Below are 27,112 nucleotides of genomic sequence, written 5' to 3'. Positions count from 1 at the left end.
TAGTTTTTTATTTTATTTTACATATATTTTTAATTTAATTTTTATTTTCGTTTAAATTTTTTTATATCATTAGCTCTTTTTCCTAAAAAAAATATATATATATTATTTTAGAAAAAAAGAAAATTGATTTAGTGAAAATTTATATTATTTTAAAAAATGAAATTAAAATTTATATATTGTTAATTTATAAAATATAAAGTATGTTTTTTTTAAATGGGGGTTGATAAATAAACAATTCTAAACTAAAAAATATCCTTACAATATAACTAATACACTCAATTACCTAATACACCCGATTATCATTTATTATTTTAAATAAGATAATCTAAAATTTATTTATATTATTGCAAATAAATTTATGAAATTTTAATTTACAAAATATTAACTAATTTTATCTAAATATTATAATTTAAAGTTTTTCAAATCTTACATCAATTTAAATCTATATCTATATGTTGATATTATGTGAAAAACAATCCAAAGAATTTAGAATAGCATACACAAAACTGCTCTACCAAGAAATAATAAAGTTTAATTACATTGCATATATTTATATGATATTTTACATCAATTCCATTAATAATATTAATGGTTTAACTTATTTTATAAAAAAATAAATAATTACAATTTAATATTTAACAACATATTATTTAATTGTCATATTCTAAAATTATATTGTATATTATATATCTATATAAAATTTTAGGCAAATTTATTCTATAATTTATTTTAATATTACTATATATAAATAAATAATTGTATTTTTCATTTATTATGTATAGAATAGAGGACATTCATGCTTATGGTTACCTATTTCTATATCCAAGAGTTTTAATAATAGCAATGATATTACCAAAGAAAACATCACTGTTATATGAAATGATTATATTTTATCAACTATTTTTATGATTTGTTAATAACATAACATCATCCACATAAATTAACAATAAAAAAACAAAACTTCTTATAAGCATACTTTATTTTTTATTATTCAAATTTCTAACTAGTTTATATATAAGTCTATAAGTCAAATAAAGGAGACATTATTATGTCATTTCTATTTTACTCTTGATTTTGACTAATCCTTCTAACTTTTTCATTTAGTAGAATCCTCATTTTTACAATAAACTTTTCATATAATTAGAAAGTAGCTCTTCTCCACTCTACTTGAATTCCTGATTTCTCCATTATTTTTGAAAGTTACTGGACAATGTATGATAATTTTTAGAAAGAAAAAAACAAACAATCATTATTAAATATTGTTTCATCATCTCTTTTTCAAAACATCGACAACTTATGAGATGTCAATGGTTGAATACTTAGGCCAAAAAAAACCCAAGAAAAATATCTCACAATTTTCACATTAGTAGTCCTTGCCTATGCACACAATTTGTAATTCATGTCTATATGAATGCGACATCTATTTAGTTGTATAAGCACATATTGTTCTTTGTAAAACAATTGCATAGAATAATAATTTTTTGTTCGCTTACATATATGAAAATATATATTAATCTTCTCCATATTATACTAATGTTAGTTTAAATATTTCATAGTATTCTTTATATGTATCTTGCAACTTCTATATGCAAATTTTGTAGCAACATAATCCTCAATCTCAATGGCAGGTACCACGTGCCCCCCAACACTTGTTAATTATTGATAATTAAATTAAAATTCTGAAAGCCCTATTCCAAAAAGACATACATATATTCTCTTAAAGCCATTTTATAATCTAAGACTTACAAACAATTAATTTTATAATTCAAAGCCTCTCCTACATTAAATAATATTTTGGATATTGTGAATCATAAGAACCTCATTCTTTCTCCTTCCCTTTTTATAGTTTGGGATGCCTTTATATTAACATGTAATGTTACTCTACAAAAGTTTCATAGTTCACTTATTATGGCATTCTTTCTTAATGTAGGGATGGAAATAATGGTGGTAACTAGGGTTTATCCCTAGCCACTTGTGGTGGTCCTCCTGGCCTACGTTGGTTTCTCTTCAGATCTTGTGTCTTAGGAAACAATGGTGAGTTCCTCTTCTAGAGGGTTTTATTCTTCACTCTCCAATTCTCATTTTGAGGCCTCTCTTGGGTCATATGCTCACTCTATCTAGGATTTTGTTGTCATTCAAGGTGTCTCTTACAACTACTCTTCTCACCTTTATTTTGTGCAGCAATCTTCGGCCTTGTCCATCCGCATTAGTAAGGATGTCATTTCTAGGTATTCTATGTGCCAAAGCTTTGGTGTGATGTTTAAATGGTTTTTGATCTCACCTTGCCAATATTCAAGTCTAGATCTCTAGATATTGGATGCCGAATCTAAAATTGAAGGTTTTTATTCACCCTTATGTAAAGGGATCTTTTGTTGTTGAGTTTGATCTCTCTAAAGAGAGGGATACGATCCTTAGTTCTAGTCTCTAGTTTTGGGGAAGTGCTCGTCTGTGCATGATGCCTATGACTCTGCCTCTAGATCCCTATATTGCTTCTCTTTCTACTCCCCTTGTTTGGGTAAGGGTCCAATGAGGCTTCTTTTGCTTTGGGTCTTCTTTCAAATGACTCAGAGGTGGTAGCAAAGAATATCTAAACATGGAACTGAATTTCGAATAATTTAACTTGAAAATTGAGGATTTAATCCCATCTATTTTGGGGCATGGATCTAAGGACATTCCCTGCTCTTTCCCATCTACAAGTTGGAGAGATGATTCTGCAATTCAAGCTGAAGAGGAGATGGCTAGAATGGAAAAATCCTCATAAAAAGCATAAAAATCATGGACAATGGTAGTAAACAAGGAAAAATCACCTAAAGTTGCACAACCAATAATGAGAGGAAGTCAATCTAATCTAGTCTTTTATAATTTTTTAGCTGGAAATAGTGGTTTTTAGGGTCAAAATGGGACTTTTTAGTCTAAATGGAAAAAATCATTTTTTTTAATAACTCCTCACAGACAGGTCACAAATTGTATCCATAGTTGTACTTCTCCATGTTGAGTTAGTTCATAGTTTTTTTATTATAATAAAACTAGTGTAGCCATATAAATCAAATGACTAGTAAATGTCAATAGGTATCAATCAATAATAAGTATCAAAACACATACTTCATAGTTAAAATTAAAAAAAATTCATTAATTCAATATTTTGACTCTGAAATGAGTTATGGTTTTTTTGGGGTATGTGGTATTGAGAAGGCATGGTATTGACCCATGGTCTTATAACAAAGCCAATTTCCATATCAAGAATATCCATGGTTAAGAATCTTTATATATATATATATATATATATATATATATATATATATATATATATATATATATATATATATATATATATATATATATATATATATATATATTTAATGTATATATGTTTAACTTGTATATTGATTATTTTTATTATTAATAATAACTATTAGTCTTTTAAATAAAGTTATATTTTAGTTAATTTTTATGATTTTTTTAATTTGAGCAACTTGAGATTTATGTTTAAGTAAGTGTCTTGATGTTTATTTTGGATGTATATCCACATTTACCAACAATTTAATTTATATGGTTGTGCTAGTTTGTATATGAGTTAAACATGGATACATACAAATAAATGTACAACAAGATTCTTATACATGGAGATTCAACCCTACTTTACCATGAATATTCTTAACTTGTAAATAGGCTTTGTTAGAATACCATGGGCTAATACCATAACTTATTAATACCAGATGCCCAAAAAACCATAACTCATTTCACAGTCAAAATAATTTATATAAATTTTATTTTATAACAATTGTTAATTAAACTAAAAAGAAAAATGGCACAACTACTTTTGAGATATATTCCAACCCTTTATCGACTATTATTAAAAACATTTTGACTCTGAAATGAGTTATGTTTTTTCTTGGGTATGTGGTATTGATAAGGCATGGTATTGGCCCATATTATTATTAAAAAATGTTAATTAAACTAAAAAGAAAAAATGGCACAACTACTTTTGAGATATATCTCAATCCTCTATCAACTATTCTTAAAAATATTCCATAGATATTAGGTATAGATTGAGTTCCCACAAGCCATTTATTAATTATTGATAATTAAATTGAAATTTTGAAATCCCTATTCCAAAACATTCCTATATTCTCTTAAAATCGTTTTATAGTCCTAGTCTTGTGGACACTTATTATGAATCATAAGCACCTCATTCTTTCTCCTTCATTTTCTATAATTTGTGATTTGTTTATATTAACATGTAATTTTATTCTACAAAAGTTTCATAGCTCACTTGTTATGTCATTATTACTCAATGGAGTCGTGGAAATAGCTGTGGCAGCTAGGGTTTAGCCCTAGCCACTTGTAGTGGTCCTCCTAGCCTTCGTTTGTTTCTCTTCGTGATCCCATGTATTAGTAAACAATGGTAAGTTCCTATTCTATAGGGGTTTATTCTTTGCTCTCCAAATCTCATTTTGAGGCCTCTCTTGGGTCATCTCTTCACCCTCTCTAGGATTTTGTTGGCATTGAAGGTGTTTCTTACCACTCTCCTTCTCACCTTTATCTTGTGTAGTAACCTTCGACCCTATCCATCCCCATTGGTAATGATGCCATTTCTAAGTCTTCTCTGTGCCAAATATTTGGTGTGATGTCTAAATTGTTTTGTATTTCACCTTACCAATATTCATGGCTAGATCTCTAGATATTGGATGCCAAATATGGAATTGGAGGTTTTTTATTCACCCTTATGTAACGAGGCCTTTTATAGTTGATTTTGATCTATCTAAATAGAAGGATAAGATATTTGGTTCTAATCCCTAATTTCAGGGAAGCTCTAGTCTATGCATGATGCTTATGACTCTGAATTTTGAGTGATATTTGGTTCTAATCCCTAGTTTCAAGGAAGCTCTAGTCTATGCATGATGCTTATGACTTTGAATTTTGATCCCTCTATTGCTTCTCTTTCTACTCCCCTTGTTTGGGTAAGCATCCAAGGAGGTTTCTTCTTCTTTGGATCTTCTTCCAAATGACTTAGATGTGGAAACAAGGAATATGGAAATGAATTTAAATAAAAAATAACTCAAAATTAGGGGATTTAATCTCATCTAATTTGGGGCATAAACTTTCCCTCCTCTTTCCCATCCACAAGTTGGGGAGATGACTCTCTAGTTCAAGCTCAAGAGGAAATGGCTAGAGTGGCAAAATCCTCATCAAAAACATAGGAAGCATGGACAGTGGTAGTAAAGAAGTAAAAACCACCTAAAGTTACACAACCTATAATTAGAAGAAGTCAATCTAATCTATACTTTTAGAAGCTTTTAGTGTTTTTATTGGTCAAAATGGGACTTTTTAGCCTACTTGGAAGCTAAATATTTTCTTTAATCTCTCCTCAATGGTAGGTCACAAATTGTATCCATTGTTGTACTTCTCCATGTTGAGTTAGGTCTATCTTTTTTATTATAGTAAAACTAATGCAACCATATAAATTAAATGGTAGGTAAATTCCAATAGGCATCAATCTACAATACACTCACTTCATCCCTAAATTTTAAAAAAATTATAACATTTAACTAAATTATAATAACATTATTATTATTATTATTATTGTACTTCTCCATGTTGAGTTAGGTCTATCTTTTTTACTATAGTAAAACTAACGCAACCATATAAATTAGATGGTAGGTAAATGCCAATAGGCATCAATCTATAATAAGTATCAAAACACTTACTTCGTCCCTAAAATCTAAAAAATTATAAAAATTAACTAAATTATAACTTTACTATTATTATTGTTGTTGTTGTTGTTATTGATAAAAAGAATTAATAGATAACTTAAATATATATACATTTAAAAAAAATGTTTGATAAGATTCTTAATGATGGAGATTCATCTCCACTTTACTATAGAGATTCTTAATTTATAAATATGCTTTGTTACAATTCCATGGGTCAATACTATAACTTATCAATACCACATACCCAAAAAACCATAACTCATTTCATATAATTTGTCCATATGACATTTTTTTAATTAATGAATTTAATTAAAAGGGTAAAGGCATAACTACTTTGGAAATAAATCTCATCTTTTGATTTGTGTATACTACTAAGAATATTCTTGAATATTCTATGGAGGCTAAATCTCTACTGTCCATATAATAATTATTAATGGGTCGAGGTGTTCTATAGGAGTATGAGGGAGATGTTGTCATGTAATTTTACATTTAAAAATAACAAAATAATACTTATATCAACCAATTGAAAAATATTAATAAAAAAATCAATGACCATAAATAAAATATTTCAATTTCCACCTTAATTTTAGATCAAGGGAGATGTATAATTTATTCTATTCTTAAGATAGAATTCATATAAAATATTTAAAAAAAATATTATTCGATAAAAAAAAGTTTAATGTGAGTTATAAATGAAATATTTCAATATGTATGTTGAATAAAAGATTTTGAAAGAGAGAGTTATTTTTCTTATAGAGATTTGTAATTTGTCCAATGTTTAATATGGAGTTGACATGTAACATTAAAAAAAATATTAATAACAAAAATAATTATATAGAGAGAGATATGTAATACCATTAATAATTTCTTTCTCTTTCCAAGTATGATAGTGACTAGTAATTCCTTCCATACATAAATAATTCTATATATTATACACAACAAGTGAAAATTAAAAATCTCTTATACTTAGAACATTTTATTAGTGTGTTGTTCAAAACTGACATATATCTATCTTAACTCCATATCTAGTCCAAGGTGAAAACCTTTCCTAATGTTTTGTATGCAAAAAGAGCTTTACATCCAGATATATTTGATCCTCTAGCTACTTGGTAGATCCAGAATTAAGATGGATCTATGTTGGTTGATAATTAAATTAAAATTTTAGAAGCCTTATTCCAAAATAAAAATACCTATAAACATAATTACCAAATTTTTATTAAAAAAATATTAATATTATATTACATAAAACATAATAATTCAATTAATTTTTTAAATTTAAATTTAAATTTATTTAAACTAATAATAGGAAGTAAATATTAAATGACATTATTTATAAATAATATATTTATTTTTATAATAATAATGATAATAATAATTTTTTTAATTAATTAATTAATTATAAAATTTAAATTACTGAAATTGTAAATATTAATAATTAATAATATAAAATCAAATCAAGTTACATTTAAATTAGTAAATGTGAGAACCTAGCTTTACAACTACAGAATAGCTTTCCGTAGCTATGACATCATAAGGGCGTTCTTTAATGTCTGAGATTCTTGAGGCAGCTGTTTGATGTGCATTCCACATGTTAAGGGACCTAACTCGTGACGCATTTACAGTAGCACACACATCATAAATCGCGTGAAATTTTTTCGTGGCAAATTTTAATCAGTTTAAATTTTTTCGTGGCAAATTATTCAACCATTAAAATGTGACACTATATTAGATATTCTTCATGTTTTCAAAAAGAGTGTTTATCAATAGTATAGAGAAATTTCAGCAATATAACAGTAAATTAAACACATTGTTTTTCTATAATCATAGGACTCAATATATAAACATAAAAACTGTAAACTATTTGTATATTTGTAAGGATCCTGGGAAATTACAATAACATAACACTAAATTAAAAATTAGGTATGGTTTTTTTTAGGTATGGTTTTTTTAAAGTATAGGATTCAATATATAAGCATGAAAATTATAATCTATTTATGATTTTCTAATTCTACATTCTCTAAAACCTTGGTCCATTAAGCAACATTTATTGCCTGCTACCTATCTACATTTATTCCCTATTATTATTCAACATTTGTTCCTTGCCATTACTTAACAATCATTACTTGCTTCTCTATTACAATATTGCAAGATGCCTAAGGCACGTGTCCCAACATTCTCCCACTTGTCATATACATTGTAAAAGTATAAGAAAGAATGCATTAAAGTATGAGCTAATTGTTAGGGGTCATAAGGTCTATACACTCACAACACCACTTGAATCTACATGTGCTAGTCACTGTTGTCAATGCATTGAAAACATTCTACAAAGTGATAATTTTATTTAGTATAACCTTTCCATCATCTACTACCGTGTTTCCAATGAAATGGTATTGAATATCTATATACTTTGTCTTTAGATAACCTACCTAGCTAGACAAATGACATTATTACTATCACATTGAATTGTAATAGATTTCTAACTTACCCTACTTCTACACACAAATTCGTATCCAAATGGACTCCTTCCAAGCATAAGTAGTTACCATATACTTTATCTTTATAGTAGACAAAGTGACAATGGCTTGTTGACTACTGATCTAACTCACTCCTCCACCAAATGATTAAAATACATAACTTCTTGTAGATCTTCTTTTGTCTACATCTCCTACCCAATCAAAATCCACATAACCATATATATCCATTGAATGGTCCCTTGAAACATCACCATGATAGCCAATGCAACATTTAGATGTACTCACAAATATTTGAAGACTTTTTTCACTACATCCCAATGTTTACATCTAGTATTAGCCATGAATCAACTCAAGACTCCCACTACTTAGGCAAAGTTTGGTTTAGTGCAAACCATAACATACATCAAACTACCAACTACACTAGCATAATGAACCAAAGTCATATGATCCATATTTGTGAGTGTTGTAGAACACTACTCAACTAAAAGTTTAGTTTCCATAGAAAGAAAAACACTCAATGGTTTAAAATTTTCCATGCAAAAACACTGTGGCATAGAGTTTGAAAAGTTACTCTAGCACAACCACAACTTTTTATTTTCTCTTTGTTGATCTTCATCACTAAGATATAATTCACAACCCCCAATTACTTCATATCAAATTGCATTGAAAGCTAAGACTTCAAATAACAAATCACATCCTTACCATTACCAAAGAATAACATGCCATATACATATTGAGTGATGACAAGGAATTGACCATCATCTTATACATATTACACATGATATTCTAATTTGGATCTTATAAATATCAATCCCAATAAAAAAAAACAATCTTTTGATACCACATTCTAAGACATTGTTTGAGACCATATAAAAACTTTATAAATTTGAAACCCAATGACTTTATTCTTTTTTTATGCAGTGCTATGGATGTGTCAAGTAGATCTTATCCTTCAAGTAACCATGTAGGAATGTTGTTTTCACATACATATGTTCTATCTCTAAGTCAAAATTTGTTGCCACATATAATATAAATGTAATAGATGCTATCGTAGTAAATGTGGAAAAAATCTCACCAAACTCTATCCAATCAACTTGGGAATATCCTTTTGTACCTTGTACTTTTCAAAATTGCTATCTAAATCAAATTTATTTTTGAAAACCAATCTACATCCAATGGGTTTCATCCATTAAAAAATGGTACCAAGTCCTATGTATCATTATTTATATATGAATCCAATTCATTATCCACAACCAATATGTTGGACTCCTTACCTTCCATCTTTATTTCCTCCTTCATGGTTCTAAACTCATTAGTGTTAGTGAATAAGGAAAATATACATCTAAAATCTAATAAATTATAATCGTACTTGTTTGGTTGTCTTCTTTTATGAGTGATTAAGTTGTATATGAAGTAATTTACCCAAGTCAAGAGCCAAATCAAGATATTATTGCAACAATTGTTGTAGCAAAAGTCAGGTTTATCAATTCTGAACTTTCTTATAACTATGTTCTCAACCTTTACCTTATGTATGTTTACTTAAGCATCCAACTCAGGCCATGCAAGACCAAGTCAAATGGGTAGCCTAGTCCCATGAGCCAATGAGATTTGATTTCTACCTCTACTATTTTCATGATATTCTATCTACAAATACTTATATATGATACCAGTATATCCTTCCTTGGACTAGTGGCGGGATGTCATGATTAAAGAAATGTCTTCTAAGAAGACCCAAAAGTAAATAGGGAAGGTGTAGCCATTTTAATTCACCTCTTTCTCCAACCACTAACTTCATGGGAAAATATAAACTTGGGCATAGCAATACTATGAAGTCAACCTAGGGTCAAGGAGATCAAGTTATGATTCTCACTCATTTTCAAAATAGTGAACACCACTTTCAACCTTCAACTAATTAAGGATGCTTTCCATTATCTTCCCTTGATTTTCACTACCTTAAAAAATATATAGGTCGTCCTTAATGTTTGAGGTGTAATTTTTTCCACCTCTTCCGAACTCTCTAAACCCTCCTCATTATCAAGTCCATCATGAACCTCTTATTCATTTTCTACTTTGAATTTCTTAGTTTTGGGTGGTTAGCGAACCATTGACTTATTACCTTCCTCTTTTGGCTACATCATTATGAGAGAAGGCTTAACTTATTTGAAATTAGCATTCCTTCCATTAAAAAAAATTCCAACCATAGGATCCCAAAGCTTATACCCCTTGACATCAATGCCATATCTAATAGAGATAAATTTTACAACCTTGTTATTCAACTTTCACCTCTTCGTGTTAGACACATCAGCATATGCTTCACAACTTGATATGTAAACTACTATGGATATTACACTAGAACAATTCATCACATTAAATCTTGTTATGTGTTGTTTTTTTACTAGGCAAGTTTTTTCTTTAGATCTTAGATTTAATGAAACTAGATTATTGCTTAAATTTATAAAAATAACTTAAATAAATAAAAACAAGAAAATCAAAAGACCAAAATGTATTATGGGAAACTCAAAATGGAAGAAAACTCACTTAGAAAGTGAGGACTATTCTTTGCACTCTTTTCTTCAATTTACTATGGAGTTATCTCACATTGTTGCCTAAATGGTTGTTACACAATCTTGTTCCTACTCTATTATTTTTTGAAATCCCACTTTTAAATGTTATGCTCAACTAAGGAACAAGTGCAACCATAAAAGAATGAAACATAGTATTTAACATAGCCTAATAGCCATCTAATATTAGGTATTTTGCATACCACAACCCTCAATTATTGTTAAGGTTCTTGACCTTCTAGAAAATTATTGAAAGTTCCACATCACCATCCCCATACATGAATAATGGGGGTTGATGTGGGTTCCACTTAGTACCATGGTGGTCAATAAGGCAGGTAAACTTATGAGAGGCATAACTTCTACATATGAAATTTGATTGTGGAGATTTTTTCCCATTTGATATATCTCAATGTGGAGAACAATGTCAATGTCCTAGTAACTATGAACCCAAAGTTTTAACCACCAAAAGTGTCATTTGGCCTCAAAATGGATTTGAAATTTTCAAACCCCACGTCTCCAAACTAGAACATACTGCTAAAATGTATATGCAATCCAATTCCTCTAATTTTCCACCTATGAATTACCATGATAGATGACAAATTATATAATGATCCATTATATATCATGCATCTCCATCTATGGAACCTTTTGGGCCCCAAAAGCTTCTATTGAATTGGGTGAGGAAATTTCTCATGTACCTTCTCCTTGAAATACCATTTTGACTTTCCTAGAAGTTATCCTTTCAACCTAACCTATCGAAGGCCATGCTTCCCTTGTCTAGTAGTTCTAGACTTCTTTTGCAAAACTATATCTTCTACTAACTCTGCCTAAGAATTTGGTGCTAAGTATTCTATAGGCGGTAGAACATGCTTCTCAATTTCTTAGAACAATAAAGGTGCATAGAGTTTCTAAGTTTCTACATTCATTAATGATTAAATGCGCATATATAAGGGGGTATACTAATTCTATAAGCATTATCGCCCACCTTATCCAATAGCTCAAAAGGACCATAGATAGTCTTAACCATATTATTATGACCTTGTAACCTTTCTTTTTTCATCTGCAACCAAACTCTATCTCCCACCTTAATTTTTTTCTTAGTTATGTGATGATCATTTTAGACTTTGTACCTCTCTTGCGACTTCTTTAATGTTTCCTATAATTGAAAACGAACCTAATTAATATTTTCAACAAATTTCTCTACTTTGAATGCTTCTCTTCTGACATATTCCCTCGCTCCTCCTTACTATCCATATACAAAATATAAGGGTGAAGGTGACAAATACCTAAAGCATATTTCAAAATGTGACTTACTAATAGATATAGGATTTCTCTGTGATAAGAGTGTTAAATATAGATTAGATTTTCATGATATTTTTTTGGATGCTTCTAATTATGAACCCTCAAAATATAAACCAAAGTCTTTTTAACTACTCTAGTTTTCCTATCTGTTTGTAGATGGAAAGTTATATATATCTTCAACTTGGAGTCCATATTTTTATAAAGTGTAGTAAAATAAGGCACTAATAAATATAGCATCATGTCTAAGACGATGCTCCTTGGTATCCCAAAGATCATCGAAACTTATTTAGAAAATAAAATTGTTGCTTCTTGTCCTTTGATGCCCTTTTTATAAGGCATATGAATGCAGATATTGTTGAAACTATCATTAGGGGAAATTTGAGTTATAAAATAGGCCTCATAAGGAAAATAATAAAATAATAGGAAACATAATAAAATAAGGGATATAATTTTTCAATGGAAAGAAAGAAAACTACTTTTTTTCCTTGTATTTTCAGCTTATCTCCTTGTACATTTACTCAAATGTCAAGTGTAGGCGCTCATTGGATGAGGAATTAAATTATGTTTCCAATAAGTATATTCTATGCATGATTTTGATAGACCTTTAGTGAGATACACTAGAAATACATGAGAAAAAAAACGTGTTTCAACAGATACACTAGAAATACATTAAAAAATGTGTTTCTTGCAACACCTTTTTTCATGTATTTCCAATGTATCTCACTATGGGTCTATTGAAAACATGAAACATGGGTACTCATTGGATGTGGAATTTAATTCCTCATTCAATGAACACCTACGCTTGAAATTTTATTAAACCTACAAGGATACAAGCTAAAAATGCAAGAAAAAGAAGTAGTTTTCTTTCTTTCCCTCCAAAATCATTTACCTTGATGGTGGAAACCATCTTAAATCATATTGGTTATTTTAAATTTAATAATGATAATTTTTTGTTTTGAGGTCTATTTTTTACCTCAAAATTCAGCAAATGCAACCATCATGACTAGATAGTCATGTCTCTTCCTGGTTATTTCTAAGCCACCTAAAAAAATTCAATGGAAATGTTTTCCTAGGGTTGAGTGGGTATAGGTAAGGGACATTATGAACCTTGATTGTTATTAATAATATTTTATTACAAAAAACTACGCATCCTCTAATATGTCAAGCTACATCTTCTTGCATTCTAGACCAATATGCATGCCTTTGTGAGTTGGAAATTATCTTCCCAACACCAAAATGTCCTACAACCTTAGTGGTGTGAGTCACTATGATAAACTAAAATATTTCACCTTTAGAGACATAAAGATTATATAAATTATAGATAAACCCATTGCGTATATGATATTCAACCTTATTGTTACCTTTTTATACATGAAATTGGCTATGTAGTTGTTGAAACACCTCTTTAAAGTGCCTGTGTTCTATGTATTTACTTTTGTATGAATCATGGTTGAATGGTATCATGTGCATAAGAGTTCCCAAAGATGTAATCTTGGATTCAGTGACTTTAAAAGCATGTATAGAAACTTATTAGTATTTATCTTCTTATGTTTGATGAGTAGATGAAATTGTTGCAAAAACCCCATCCGCTTGTAATATTTGATTTGTTGAAACTTACTTTAGGCCTACAAATGTTGTAGTGGACGACGATCAAAATGGATAGTGATTTATTTACCCATTAGGTAATGATTCCACTTATTAATAGCTTTAACCAAGGCATATATTTCCTTATCATATCTAGGGAAGTTTAGAATTCACCAATGAAACATTTTAAAATGATAACATATTAGATTACCTCCCTAAATCAAGAATGTTCCCATAACATATCTACTTTCATTAATAAATATTTTCAAAGGATTATAAAAGTTAGGTAATGTAATATTTTATGCTTAGTTGTTGTTTCATTTAACCTAATTGAAAGCTTTCCTCTGATTCTTTCCCCACTAGAAACTCTTACCACTAGTTCATATGGCATGGAGTGGCATAGATACGACCAAAAAGGATGCTATGAACATCCATAGCTACGGAACTACCTCAAAAAATATCCTAACTTCAATGAAAATAGTAGGAAATATCCACTTAAGGATGGCCTCCATCTTTGTAGGATCTATCTTGAGTTATCCTCTATTAGTCACGCTTCCTAAGACACCAATGGATATAGAACAAACTTGCATTTCTTAAGGTTAGCTAGTAGTTGGTGCTTTTTCAAAGTCTCTAACACCAACATGAGTTGTGAGATGTGATCCTCCTAGGTAGATCTATAAACCAATATGTTATCCAGATACACTATTACAAATAAAGCTAAATTGATACAAAATTCATCATTCATAAATGACATAAATGTATCTGACAGATTATATAAATTAAAAGGAATGACCAACCATTGATATGGACTTTGTCTTTTCTTGGAGGTGGTCTTCCAAGTGTCTTCTTCATTAATGCATACTTGGTGGTATCTTGATTTTAGATCCAGCTTGGCAAATTCTTGGCATGCTACAACTAAAGTAACATATCATCAATCCTAGGAAAATGGTATAATTTTTTTAGTGTGATCTTGTTTAGGTCTTTGTAGTCATTACACATTAGCTAAGTCATATTCTTCTTGGGTACTACGATGATAAATGACTCACAATGTGAGGTGATTGTTTGAATTACTCTTTTCTCTAGTGGTTGCTATGATTATTTCTTCACTTCATCTACCTCTAAAATAGATTTCCTATACAACCCAATATTTCAAAATCGGGAGTTAGACAATAACTATATCTCATCCTCCACTCCCCTTATATTAGATGGTAACCTTTTAACATCTTGGAAGAACCCTACATACACCTAAAACAACTCCTCCAATTTGTTTTATATTCTTTGGTACATACCTTTAAGGATTCCTTTACTCTTGTTAATTCATCACTTGGTTGATTCCCTCTTAAGAAAGCAATATATACTTCTCACTAGAAATAATCAACTTTTTGGATTGGTTAGAAATTATGAAAAATATATCTAATTTTCTTTTATGGTACTTTTATGATGAAATCATTTTCTTCCTTGACTAGTAATTAGTGGTTTTCTCTCCTCATGAAGTTCGTGTCCCTCATTTACAAGTAGGGGCTTCCAAACACTACACCACAAACATAAAGGGGTACTATGTCTAACTCCACATCATCGATAAAATGTGCACTTATAGAAAATTTCATCTTACACTATTTCATTACACTGAGGTTTACATCCTTGTTTACCCATCTCATTGGATATGGGTTAGGTTATTCATGAACTTCCAACCCAATCTTGTTAACTAGATTGACTGCTATCAGGTTTGATGGTGAACTGGAATCAAATAGATCGTATGCTTTTATTTTTTTCTCCTGGTTATTAGTGTTGAAGAGTTTGGTCATCTCGTTCTCTTATTTGTGATCAAGGATACCCAAATTCACCTCCTTATGCAACAAGGTGCAAACAATATTCTCATCTACATCCAAGTTTCTCTCTACCAAGTTGCGTGAATCTATGGCTAGCTAATATACCTATGATTTATTAAAACTAGAGTTTTGGGCATGGCCCAACTTGGTCCAAGTTTTGAGTAAAAGACCCCGCAAAAGGAGTCAGTTGCGCAGAGCTGGCAGAGATATATTCATTGCATGAAATTTTAGGGCTTTGGAGATGGGACAAATCCCTTATTTTGTAATAGATATCGGGTAGTAGTCCTTGTTTTATGGATCCATGGTATGTGGACCATGGTTTTGGTATAGATTAATTGTATATAAGGATATGTAATTCTTTGTAAAGAATCATAGTAGAATCTCAATAATAGAAGCATAAGTGAATCTCTATTTTCACGTCCGTAGTCTGTAGTTTTGGAGAAGGCTTCACAACTGAGTGCGTGAAGACCTTGAAGAGTCTGTAGCTGAGTGCACAAACCACCTGTAGCTCAGTGTGCAGGTTAGAGAAGTGAATGTAATTGAAGATCTGTTTAATAAAGAAGAAGTTTTGGCGAAGTGTTGTATCTATGTACATGTTATTTGTATACTGTTATGTATCTGATTATGTATGTTTTTCACTAAATTATGCGAAGAACTGTAAGATATACTATTATTTGTAGATTTTATGAGTTTCTATTAAATTAATCATCTGCGCAAAGTTCTTATGCATGTGAAGTTATAAGATTGATATACATTAGAAGTAAATACACAAAACCACTTCACAAATATCCCTTCGATTGTGGAAACCTGGTTCTACAGCCTCCCATAACTACTTCAAGTGAGGCTATGACTTGCTTGTGGCTCGTTGTCGAAAGGGCCAGTAGTTGAGGGGTTTGTTGAACAGAAAGAACTATAGGAGTGGGTTGAACAAAAAGAAAGAGAATTTACAGAAAAAAGAGAAAAAAAAAAACCTATATTATCGACTGAAGATTAGTTGCAGAGATATATCTTCAAAGATCAATACGATATTTTCTTTGGTTCATTCCACATTAAATTTCTTGAGTGCATATCTAGGTTGGTCAAGTGTAAGAACTATTTCAAAGGCGACAAATATAATGAGTGGAACCTTGATTTGATATAGCAGCTCAAGAGAATCGATAACAATATCTCAAGGGCTATTGATTTATGGATCAATAGAATTTTGGGAGGATTTATCACTAAGTTTGAAATCGACGAGATCCTGTCCTATAGTGAAGCTGAACGAAGATTCTTCAAAGGACCACGAGGCAGGTTCTTAAATTCTCTGAAGCTCTGGATTAAGATGTTATTATGTGAAAATGGGATCTAGTAGATGTGGATAGATTGATATTTGGGCAAAGAAGAACTAAGTTGGAATCATGAGCCCCACGAAGTGGAAATCAATATAGAACAGAGTCGAAGAAATATGTTGAGACTGATTATAGCCCTTTGTTGGGATCTAAGAGCAAAGAAGAAAGAAGTAACCCTACAACCCCATGATAATCCCCCACCCATCCTGAAGGCACGTCGAAGTCAGGAGTTGAGCAGAATCAGGGCGTCTTTGGGATCCCCCATCCATCCACCCCCCTCATACCCCATCGAGAAGAAGAAGAATGGCTGACGACATTAAGCTACCTACATTTAAAGGACTGGGATCAGAGGACCCCGGCCAATTTTGGTTCGTAGCTAATGAGTATGGACAATGAGATTGATTAATAATGATGATGTGAAGAAGGCACAACTCATCACATCGTTGTGGGAGAGGGTGCTAACATGGTATATTAAATACTCCATGAGTAAGTTGAATGCTACATTTGATGAAATTAAGAAAGACTAGGTAGCCGAGTTCAAGAAGCCAAAATCAGAGTCACAATCTATCAAAGAGCTAAAATAAATCAAACAAGAAATGATTGAATTTTTGTGGGAATTGGATCATAGATTCAAGGTGTTGATGGGTCAAGTGAGCTTTGATATGCCCCCACAAAAGCATAAAGAATGGTTTATAACCAAATTATTGCCACATATTAGGTTTCCATTCGCACAATAGAAGATCATGACTTAGGCTGAAGCATTAGAGATTGCAATGAGGTTAGAAGCTTCACCAGTTGGGGATACTCATACAGGAATACAATAGATATAGAGTCAGCTAGCTAATTTGTGTAGAATTCCTGCAGAAACTCCGATAGATCTAGAATTCTAGTTAAATTAAACACAAGTAATTTTCTGATATTCAAGAGAGGAGAGAAAAAATTTGCTCCATAAAATAAATGTATTAAATTAATGAACAATAGTAATACATGAGCAACCAAATCTCTAATCCAAAAGGGAGGTGGTTATATGGAAATTTCCGAATCTAGAAAACTAGGAAAAAACTAGTAAAAAACTAGAAAAGGCTAAGAAAAGCTAAAGGGAGGCCTAAAATAGCAACAATGACTCAAGACAACCTATGCCAACTATCAGCCACGAGGAAAGCATGAGGAGGGGCACATTTCCCAAGGAAGGAAACTTTAAAACATGCTAAAATGGTCCAGGGGACCAAATCCCTTGATTTAAGGGGGAATCTTCATGTGGGGTGCCAATCCTCAAATAACTCAAGTGGATGAGGTGTGGTTAGGTGTGAACATGCACTTAGATGTCAGGATTATATTCCAACACCCCCCCCTTCATCCTAACTCACTTATCTAAACTGAGTCCCGACCAAGATGCCATGTTAGGTACTCAGGTACAATAAATAAAAGATCCTCATAAAATGAAGAAAGAGGGAAAACCTCGTGGGACAAACCCCCCCAAAAGAGGAAAAAGGGCTAAGTGGCCAGAAGGGCCTACTCAGCTATCTCCACCACTCCAAGCATAGCTCTCAGTTCTGAAAATTTCTTTTCAGTGAAAGACTTGGTGAAGATGTCTGCAACCTGCTGCTCAGTGGGGCAGTACTGCAGTGATATGACTCGGTCATGGATCAACTCGTGGATGTAATGCATGTGAATCTCGATGTGCTTGGTCCTCTGCCTCTGAAATGGATCAATTAATATCTGAATGGACCCCTGATTGTCACAAAATATGACAGTCAAAAGTGGATACTGAATACCAAACTCAGAGAGAAGCCCCTACAACCAAACAACCTGTGTAGCTGCATTCACTGCACCTCTATACTTTGCCTCGGCTGTAGATAAAGAAATCATGGATTTCTTCTTGCTAGACCAGCAAAAAGGCCCTGAACCAAAGTTGAAAACATAACCAGAGGTGGACTTGCGATCTCTACCATCGCCAACCCAATCAGAATTTTTGTACCCAATCAGTGAAAGTGGGCAATTTGCAGCATAAAAGATACCAAAACTGGAAGTAACTTTCACATATCAAAGGATTCTCTTTGTAGCTTTCTAGTGAAGCTCATGGGGCTCCTGCATATATTTGGAACAAACTCCTACTACAAAAGATATATCAGGTCAGGTGTGAGTAAGATACAACAAAATTGCAACCAACTGTCGATACAGTGTACTATCCACCAAAGGTGTAGTACTCGCATCCTCAAATCTGATCCCCGAAAGAAAGGGAGATGTTATTGTCTTGCATTCTGTCATCTAAAAGTGGACAAGTAGATCTGATGCATACTTAGACTATGCCATCTTGATCCCTGAAGTATACTGAGAAACTTCAAGACCAAGAAAGTGGTGCAACAGTCCCAAATATGTCATGGAAAATCAATCATGCAATGTTGATTTTGTTGAATCAATAGCTGAGGTAAGGTTCCCTGTCATCAGTAAATCATCTACATAAAGTACTATCAGCAAAAGGGAATCATCATGTTGTAGAAAATAAACATTCGAATAAGATTTGTGCCGAATGAATCCAATGGAAAGCAGGAAAGAATCCATCTTTGCACACCAGGCTCTGGGAGCCTGTTTTAGGCCATACAAAGATTTCTTTAATCTACAAACGAGGGAAGAGTTCTGAATGTATCCCCATGGCTGATCCATATATATCTCCTCCTTGAGATCTCAATTAAGAAATGCACTCTTCACATCCATGTGATGAACTTCCCATTTGCGAGAAGTAGCAATGGTTAAAACTAGTCGAATGGAGTCCATTCTTGCAACAGGTGCAAATGTCTCTGTGTAGTCTATGCCATGTACCTGTGAGCATCCTTTTGCAACAAGTCAAGCTTTGTACTTGCTCATATCACCATATACAGCAATCTTTGTTCTATAGATCCATCGGTATCAAACAAGATTTCTTCCTTTCAAAAGTGGAACTAAGTCCCATGTGTTGTTTTCCATGAGAGCATAGTACTCTTCATCCATGGTAGCCTCCCAAAGCAGGTTTCCAGCAGCCTCAGAGTGTGACTGTGGATATGAACCAAGTTTCATATAGAAATGTATGGGAAGCAATTGTTCGGTGGTAGCCAAGGCTTGAGGAGCCCCAAAAAACTGTGATCTAGTCCTTCTCGCATCCACAGCATCACTAACTAGTTCACCCGTATCTTGCGGGGTTTTCTCCGCCCAAGTTGGCAGCTGAGTTGGAGCAGCCATAACTAGATCCTCATCCTCTGAGTCAGACCCAAGAGGCTTCTCCAATGGCTACTCTGAAGTGCTCGAATAAGTTTCAAACTCCTCCTCATCAGTGGCAACAAGCGGTTCCTCGACAGGGTCTGCTGAAAAATCATGCAATGATTCTTCTTCAAACTTCACACTTCGAGCTACAAGGAAATTTTTAGTGTGAAAGTCCAGTAGTATATATCCTTTGACACTGTCAGGATATCCAACAAAGATATATTCAACACTTTGAGGCTCCAAATCCTTCCTCTTATCTGTCGAAATGTGAGCCCATGCTTGTGAACCAAAAATGCGAAAGTGCGACACTTTCGGTTTCTTACTGGTCCAACATTCAAATGGAGTGGTGCCTTTGAGTGCTTTGTGAGGAATGTGGTTCTGAATGTATGTTGCACAATTAATAGCTTCATCCCATAGCTTAGGAGCTAATGATTTGGACTGTAGCATACAATTGGCCATCTCTTTTAACGACTGGTTTTTCCTCTCCGCGACACCATTATGTTGTGGTGTATATGGCACTGTGTGTTGTAGCTGTATACCTGCATCAATACAAAGTTGTTGCACATATTTGTTGACATACTCCCCCCATTATCAGTACGGAGTATCTTAATCTTACACCCAGACTCATTCTCAGCAAGTGCTTTAAATTCTATAAGGCATTCAAATACTTCTGATTTTAATTTCAGAAAAAATACCCAAGTAAAGTGAGAGAAATCATCTATGAAGGTGAGTACATATCGAGCCTTACTAATTGAAGGCTACAAGAATGGGCCCATGATGTCACTGTGAATCAGCGCAAGAGGTGAAGAAGCTCTCTGTGCCTTCCCTTTTTGCTTGTCTCTTCCACTGCTCTTTGGAGCATCAGTAGCCACAAGTGCTTGGTTCTTTGAACGCTTGATGGCACCCATTTGGACTAACTTAGCTTGCTCTTGAGTCAATGCTGCAATGAAGTCATTCAATGGAGGCATTTTCCATTTTTCCTGAGTCAATTTAGATGCTTGAAAAGACGATACAAATATGGAATATTCAAGGCCTAATTTCAAGAGAATTGAAAGGATGAGTTGATCTTCCTCTTTCTTGACTCCACATGCATCAAGTTCAACGAGGAGGGATTTAAACTTGGTGAAGTATTCTTGCAGGTTGTTGAAATGAGTTGGACTGAGGGATATGAGTTCATTCTCCAGTTGATGCACTCTCATTTCATCCTGCTTGCCGAATAGTCCTTCCAATGTGGTCCAGACCGCATCAGGAGTAGTGGCTCCGCTGACATGAAAGAGGAGTTCTCTGGAAATTGATAGGCATATCAGCCCAATTGCTTCATCTAATTTATTGAAATACTTGATCTTCTCCACTGCAGAAGTCGGTTCAGTCTCCGTTCCCATTGTTACCCTATAAAGCCCTTTGCTTCGAAGGAGTAGAGTGATCTCTGTCTTCCATTTGAAGTAATTGAAAGGATTTAGAACGAGTTTTGTGGGCTAAGAGAGATGATCCATTGCTACTTTCTGCACCTCCTAATGATCTATACCTACAAATAAAACCGTGTACAATCCACTAGATTCGAACTAGCTCTGATACCATGTAGAATTCTTGCAGAAACTCCGATAGATCTAGAATTCTAGTTAAATTAAACACAAGTAATTTGCTGATATTCAAGAGAGGAGAGAAAGAATTTGCTCCATAAAATCAATGTATTAAATTAATGAACAATAGTAATACATGAGCAACCAAACCTCTAATCCCAAAGGGAGGTGGTTATATAGAAATTGCCGAATCTAGAAAACTAGGAAAAAACTAGTAAAAAACTAGTAAAAAACTAGAAAAGGCTAAGAAAAGCTAAAGGGAGGCCTAAAATAACAACAATGACTCAAGACAACCTATGCCAACTATCAGCCATGAGGAAAGCATGAGGAGGGGCGCATTTCCCAAGGAAGGCAACTTTAAAACATGCTAAAATGGTCCGGGGGACCAAATCCCTTGATTTAAGGGGGAATCTTCATGTGGGGCACCAATCCTCAAATAACTCAAGTGGATGAGGTGTGGTTAGGTGTGAACATGCACTTAGATGTCTAAATGGTTTAGGAAAGTGGTTGGACCAATATTTCCATAATATTAAGCCTTTGAAGGAAAAAAAACCAAGGGAAAGTTGGTCCACCGAGCTAGTTTACCAAAACCAAGTGTGAACATGATTTTAGTGCATGTGGCTAAGTCAAGGATACTTAGGCTAAAAAATAAATTTAGATGTTAGGATTATATTTCAACAATCTAAACTTGCAATTGTAGGAACTTAATAAAGGCAAAGATGTCGGATCGGAAGTATGGTGTACAAAATTCAAGGTAGAGGGTCACTGTAAGGACCAATGCCCAGTGTTTAGAGATTATATTGCAAGTGGAGCACATAATCTAGTAAATTAGGGTATGTGGTGTGAGATTTGTAGAATGTGAGGTTAACATCACTCTAAAGACTATTACCTGTTGCAGAACTATATACAAACCCCAAAGCAGTTGTTTTGTAACTTCTATAGATTAATAGGCCATGATGATAAAAATAGCCAAAGTTATGACTTAATGATGGAGCGCACTTCTAATAGTTATACACTGGAAACTGAGGGACATACATAGGAAGAGCAAGGCCAACACACTAGTCGAGAAGGATTTCAAGGACGAGGACAAGGAGTTGGTTGAGGACATGGCCAAATTATCTTTTACAATTGTGGCTAGGTTGGACACTTTGCGAGAGACTGTCAGAACCTAACGGAAACCTACAATTATTGTAAGTCTTTTGATCATGTAATATGTTATCACTCTGCCGAATCTCCAAGGCTAAGGAAGAGTCCAACTGAGGTAACCATAGACCAATCTTTTAGCTTGGTAGCTAGCCCTACCAAGACGGAGAGGGCTCTCTCTAAAGGATCATAGCCAAGAGGGCTGGATATATTAGGGTTTTAGGCTATATGTATAGTGTAGAGGGTCATTTGATTTGATTTGGTTGGGTAGTCGCAAGGATGAGTGATTTAGGTCAGAGGGACTAGGTCAAGGCAAACGGGATATGATTGCAGACATTCAAAGCGGCAAGGTAGGTATGAAGCTTAATACTTAAAAGATGATTTTATGAGATGGTTTAAGACTGATGAGGATTTAGGAAGACCATAAGAGATATATTCTTCCTAAAATGAAGAAAAATGAACAAAGTATGATAAATTTCCCAAAACAGAGCATGAGAAAGCATGTATTTTGCCTATCAACTTGAAAATTACCATATAAAAGACATGAAATGGTTTATGAACTGATAAAAGATTCATACAAATGATCACAAAGAAGAAACAATGCTAAGCATTCATACCACATGTATCCCAAAAAAATAGCTGCAACTCATCTATTGAAATTGGCCAAAATCTGATACAATAGTCTTTGATCACTAGTACAACATCCCACTAAATCCAATCTGTAAAATGACTAAGAAAAATACATAATATAGGCCTAAAACCAACTCATCCTAGGCTTAGGGGTTGAATCCATGGGAGGAGGAGCAGTTGCAAGAAAGGCTGAACTGATAGCTAAAGTGTAGGGTGGTCAAAGTGACTCATCCCTCACTTTAGCAAACTAATTCATTACATGCCACATAGGCCATTGAACTGGTGTATCTACCCTAGATAAAAGTAAAAACATAATAATTACATCATCTAGATCAATTACATGAGTTAAAATTGAAATTCCCATAGGTAAAAGTCAACTTGGAGTGAAACAGTGAAAATAGCAGAAGACTGTCAAATGCGTAGCGCCATTGTCAAACGCGCAATGACCTCTTCAAGTTGACTTTTGACTACCTTCCCGATGTCCAAATCTAGCCCATGATAGCCATTTGGAAAGATTATCCTGTCTAGTTTCCCAAACTGCCCTTAGTTTTCAAAATGGGATTGATTTTCCCCTCCAAAATTGCAATCTCCCAAGACAACTCAAACGCATAGCGACCAGGCCAAAAAAAGGCAGAAAGGTGATTTTTTGGTAGTTTTTGACCCTTTTGGCTGGCCAGTTTCTCTCCAAATGCTTAGCAAAAGTACTGGGTGCACGTTCTCATCATTCTAAACCCTAAAATTCTCACCATTTTCTCATTGGATGCTCCAAGAAAGAGCACAATGTCCAAGGTGCTGCGCGTTTGACCATGTTGACCGTGCCAAAATTTCTCCAAAAAGCACAACAAAACATATCTTGCCAAAATTGTTCAACAATGGTCAAAATTGGTGGGCTAATAACTGGATATATGTTTGAGGCATTGAGGGATTCCTGGACAAAGATATCCAACCTCTTTTTCTCGTCTTGCTTGGTCAAGGAATCAATTTTTGCATGAGCTCTTTTGAGCTTGGCTCTTGCAATTTTGTCTCTCATGGCATAGTGCTTTGCCATCCTTCTTTGGATATCATTGTCCTTCTTGGCCTTGTCTAAGAGGCTCTCCAGATGACCATTTACCCTTTCAAGCCAATGTTCTCGGTTTTCATTTACCATCTTGGAAAATTGCTCGTTCAAGGTGAGCTCATTGGCTAGTTCTACCTCCCTTTTCCTTTCTTGTTCCAAAGCTCTCTTTAGGCCTCTAGTCCTTGGCCTTCTTCTTGGAACCTGTTCATCAAGTGGCTCACCATATTGCCCATATGCCTCACCAAGTAAGGCCTTTTCATTTTTAGCCTCTCCCTTTGCCTTTCTGAGCTGAATCTCCATGAGCTCATGTTTGACCTCAAACTGCCTGTTCTCCTGCTTATAGTAGGAAATGATCCATTTGGCCCTTTGCAAGTTGACCCCAAGATCTCCTATGAGTTCATTCTTCTCCTTGATGACAATAGCTATGATTTCATTGTCATCATGCTCATATGATTTAACTAACTGAAAGTCATGCTCTATCTCATGGAGGTCTTCCTCTTGCTGCTGGGTCTCAACCTCTACAAATTTTTCCTTACCCTTTTGTACCTACTTTGTCGATGAAGAAGGCAAGTCCCATCCCAAAATCAATGGGGAAAACACTTTCCTATGCCCTCTCTGATAGGTATGTTCCAAGGTACCTAAACTAGACCTTTTGGGCTTGCTGCTCTTACCATGCTCAATATACTCTTGCCCAGTGCCTTCATCTATGCCAGGTGAATGAATAAGCTCATGAAATGGTGACGATGGAGGTGATGTTGTGGATAACTCATCAGATGAAGATGAATGATATATGGGTTGAGGTGGAGGAATGGAGGTGAATGGATGAGAAGATGAAGGTGCCTCTTGGCCATGCTGAATAGGTGGGACTGTGAAAATCTCATTGGTTATGAAAGTGTCCCATGCAATGCTAAGCTGATCAAGGTGGTGTAGGAATATCATCTTGATAAGAGAATGGTGAAACATGCTATGCATTTGATGATCATGATCTTTCCTTTGGGCAATGTATGATATCTTGCTGATACCCTGATAAAGATAGTAGGACAGATTGAGCATTTTGACTCTTGTAAAATGCATGAGTAACCGAATACGATAGGAATAGAGCCTATAAAACCTGCCCTCACATGTGAAGTACTTCATGATGATTTTCATCATAGGAACATATTTGTCTAGGAGGTAAGAGAATGGAAAATCCTCCTTCTTTCATTCTTGTGGCTGGGTTTTGAGATATGGCTCATAGTATCAATAATCCAATTCTGCCTGTTTAAACCATTTTCCCCAACATTTGGGATTCCAGTAGCAACTGATATGATAACAGAAAATATAGTAAAGGTGACACCAGAAAGGGTTTCTTGGTTGTCATGGAGGTTGATGATGAACTGTTTGGTCAATTCAGAATGATGCTGAGTCCTTTACACCTTCTCACAAAACTCAAAACAGCCCATATGTTTGAAGCTTGTGACAGTGATGGGAGATGCCATGAGCTCTCTAGTGTTGGTTGGTTCATATCTGTTGATTCTACCTCCTTTATGATATCTCCTTCTCTGTTGTTTTTCTTCCTCATTCTGACTTTTGTGTTCTTGCTCTGCCATGATTTATTATTGTCAAAACCCTAGGGAGATGGTATAATGGACTGTGGGTATGGGAAATGTGGAATGATGTGAGGAGAGATGATGAGGAGGAGATGGGGATGTGTGGAATGAGGGAGGCGATAGAGGATAGTTGTTAAGTGACGGGGAATGGTAATGAAAGCTAGGAAATGTGATTTAAGATGGTGGGAATCTATTACTAGGGTTTCATCTTAAGAATAACAACAAACAACTTAAACCCTATGTAGGTGAATAATGGAGGGAAGGAGTGAGTAAATTTGCCACCAACCTGATTTGATGAAGTATATGATGACCAACTTGGAAACTTGGTGGTGATGGAGGGTTTCTAGCACGTTTTGGCTCCTTCCAAGTGAATGTGCAGCAACCCGAGCAAAGGCACAACGACCCAGGAAAACATGCCCTTCAGCTACAGGAGCATCGTCATTGCAAATAACATTGGAATCTCTAGCAAATGCGTAGCAACCTAGTTAAACGAACATCAACCTGGCTAAACGCATAGTGACCTTGCTAAACACGCCCTCTTGCTCTGTTTTTCCTAATTTCGCCTTAAAATTGACAAATTTCTTTTGTTGAGGAGTTTTGAGAGTGCTAGAGTGAAAATGAAGCTTCATGGGTGTGTTTGAGAGCCTTTATACTTGGGTGAAATATAATTTATGAGTTGCACACCCACTTTCTAATGTTTCTTGTCATTTTCAAATTTTCATATTAATGCTTTTTGACTTTTCGACCTTTGCTTGGGATGCTTTTGGAAATGGAGTTGAGAATGCAGCTAAAAATTAACTTATTACATGTAATAGACGTAAAATTACATAAACAAAAATAAAATTATTACATCTGTTTAAAGTTTTAATTGACAAATTTGGAATAAAATCCCTTCTTGAAATCAAATTTATGGCTTTCAGTAACCATGGTTACATGCTTTGGAAAGCTTTATTTAACTGAAAAATATATTATTTGCTTGACTCTCATATTTTGCTAACCTTATGCAGTGAGATGGTGATTTATTGGACCTTGGGAAAATAAAACCTAGGTGACCTAATCGAACCTTAAATGACTAAATTTTAGG

The sequence above is a fragment of the Pinus tabuliformis genome, chromosome 1_2, assembly GCF_031772625.1.
Source record: "Pinus tabuliformis cultivar Carrire ecotype Pingquan chromosome 1_2, CPIR1, whole genome shotgun sequence".
In the NCBI taxonomy this organism is placed as follows: Eukaryota; Viridiplantae; Streptophyta; class Pinopsida; order Pinales; family Pinaceae; genus Pinus; species Pinus tabuliformis.
This window is presented reverse-complemented; position numbering follows the sequence as displayed.